At 27.1% G+C, this 3084-nt stretch overlaps 1 long non-coding RNA gene across 1 annotated transcript in view; it reads left to right on the forward strand.

The window, feature by feature from the left end:
* Window positions 1-1278, forward strand: part of LOC106684040 (uncharacterized) — a 7746-nt gene extending 6468 nt beyond the window's left edge. The window contains exon 3 of the long non-coding RNA XR_001343638.3: window positions 1170-1278. This is a non-coding gene — a long non-coding RNA (uncharacterized lncRNA). The remainder of the gene's footprint in view (window positions 1-1169) is intronic.
* Window positions 1279-3084: the final 1806 nt, after the last annotated feature.

The raw sequence follows: 3084 nt of genomic DNA on the forward strand, positions 1-3084 counted from the left end.
TATATATACAGAGATAAAATAAACGTCATGAAAGAATAATAAAAATAAAAATAAAATAATAATGAAAAAAAATGACAATAAATGAGTAGAGAGCCATATAGGACAACATACCTGTCCAAATGAATAAGTTGAACAGACAGAAACATTGAAGCGGAAACGCGCAAGAGTTATAAAAATACGTAAAATATAAAGTTAAAAAGTACAGGAGATGTATATGAAACTATTACTCTTGCCTTTGTTACTTGTTTTTTATTCTTTTCATTGTATCTTTTTATTTTTATTTCTATCATTTTATCTTAACATAGTTTCATTTTGTATCTTTTTAGCTCTCATGAAGCCCTGCAAAGTGGGGCGAAACGTTGGAAAATAAATAGTTGTAAACTATTTTTTTTTCACTATTGACCGCAACCCTGACCATCTTCCTATATATCAATTTTTACGGTCAACTATATATACATATATATAATTTAAAAAATGTTGAAACTATTAAGTAAACTATCCATATATATTTTTGTTTACATCATAAATGGTGCAAGATTTTGATTCAGTCCACCAAAACATATTTATGTTTAAATATTATTGAAAACGAAAAATATCTTGTTAGAAAATCTCCGGATTAAAGTATTTTTTAAAATTCAAACTGGTGTCATCATTGTTTTTACCACTTTAAAAAACAATCCAATAGTAACATGTTTAAACTAATCTAAAAATAAAAATTTTGTTACGAACTATCTCACTCATTGTCAGAAAAATCACTCTTAATTATTTTTTTTTCAAAATTCGAAAATCTGCTTACGGTTCCAGAAGCTTAAAACTTGTTAAAACCTAATATAGAAAGGTAATAAAGGTTCATAAAATTTATGGTATTATCAGCATAAGTGGCCTAACCCAAGTTAGTATTAGAAATCATTTTGTGAATATAGCTACTCTTGCTCTGAAAGCCTCGTATTTGTATAAGGAATAATGTTATATCTAGTGAAGATAGCTATGTATTTTATGTATAAATGTTGATTTACACATAATTATATAATTAAAATATTATAAATAATACTCATGCCTTGTCTGTAAACCTGATGGCCAATAAAACAGGCCAAAATGTCCAGAAACATTTAATAATATTTACCTACTTCTTCATATAAGATTTAATTTATTTTTTTTTAACTTTACAGGAAAATTCGTTCCCTGCTGATAGCCCCTCAGGAGCAAAACAACTATATGTATAAATAAAAATCTTTAAAAAAATGTATGCCAATAAAAATAACAAATAATTTTGAGTAACACTGTATTTAATTTTTCCTAAAATGTTTTCTTTCCGATATTAAATTTTTTTGTGACATGTAAAACGAGAAACAAAGCCATGGTAATTCTTTCTGATTTTATTTTAAAATAAGTTAAAATTTGTAATTTTACCTCCACAACAGCCTTATATATATATATATAATAAATAGACTCACAATTGTTATATGGAACCAACCTACATTTTCACCCCCTTCTGATAGGTCAGAATTGACCACGTAAGAAGAGGGTGAACCAAAAATATCCTTATTGCAAATTGCGTTAGCTTATAATCGGTAAAATTTTATCACATCATTCATTTCAACAAATTTAAATCCAGATAAATAATAAAGACCAGTAATGCATTAAAGTGCACCGTATCGAGTTGTTGTATGTGGCCAGATGGAGAGAGCGAGGGACAGAGAAGAATAGAGGAAAGTTCTCCAAGAAGGCAATGTTCACCTCGGACTGGGAGGTACACAGTAAGTGCAGAATATTTGTAACTAAGAATGACGCGGGAACTAGTTAATTTACTAATGAACAACACTGAATTGTTTGTCAAACAGCACCTAAATGAAATTGTAAAAACAGTATAGCAATGATTTATGGTTTTGGTAACCTTAAATGGAATATTTGAAAGGAAATTATTAATAAATTATAAGAAAATTATTTTACTACGACCCTATAAAAAATAAATAAATAAAGAATAATAAAACATAACATATACGCTTTGCACCAGATACTGCTTTGCTTCGATAGTAGAGCATATTAAAAAAAAAAGTTCTTATTTGCATTTTGTGTATAAGCTCCCTTGAAATGACTAAAGAGTCCTCAGAATGGAGCTCATATAAGAAAAAAATAAAAAATTACAAATAAAGGTAAGAAAATAATATTGGACAAAAAATTATAAACTAATAATAAGCATATATTTCTGGAGAACAAAACAACGTAAATGAAATCTCTTTTACTATTTTTTTTTTTCATAAAATAAAAGAATATATATACTAAAAAAAAATTCAAAAAAATAAAGAAACAAAACAAATAAAACTGGTTTAAGAATAACTACACATTGAAAACTAATAATTAGGAAATAAACACTTTTAAAAACTGCAAAAGGGCAGCGGTGGGCACTTAATCCATAAAACTTTCAGTACTTAACTGTTGAAACAACGTTTATGAAGTAGAAAGTATTAGTGGTGTAAGATGTTCTAGCAACAATAAGCGCTACGTAAAATAAAAACAGACTTCCCATTTATAAAAAAAAAAAAAGAAGAATATTTTTATTAACATATATTTACATCTGATAGAAAATTATTGAAGTAATTTTTCTTTAATTTTCAATTATGATAATAAAATAAGAAAAAAAATGAAAGAAAATTAACGTTTAGAGCGATGACTTTTTGTATTGGACGTATTTAAAAAGTTAAGTACTGTAAAATGGGTTTTTTCTCTAATGCAGTACCACTGAAGACTATTCCAACTCTAGGATTCTCCTACATCCAGTCTATTCTCAACCTCAAGTAAACCTAGCACTCACTATTTTGCATTACATCTAATAGAAAAAAAAGTAGGACTACTTTCCAAGAAAAGCAGCTGAATGTTGTAACAAACGCAGGTAAAATTACATAAGCAATATATCTAGTATTCTCATATAAAATATTTATAACAATAAACGAAAAAGAAACTCAAAATAGAGAATCACGATTCCTAACTAACGACTAAAATAAGCTATACGATAGGCTACATTTAGTATTAAATTATATCCATTTATTGGAAGATTATTGATTGACCGTGAGTAAAGATGAAAGG

Source organism: Halyomorpha halys, unplaced genomic scaffold, assembly GCF_000696795.3.
Source record: "Halyomorpha halys isolate HHAL.00 unplaced genomic scaffold, Hhal_1.1 Scaffold29.1, whole genome shotgun sequence".
NCBI lineage: Eukaryota > Metazoa > Arthropoda > Insecta > Hemiptera > Pentatomidae > Halyomorpha > Halyomorpha halys.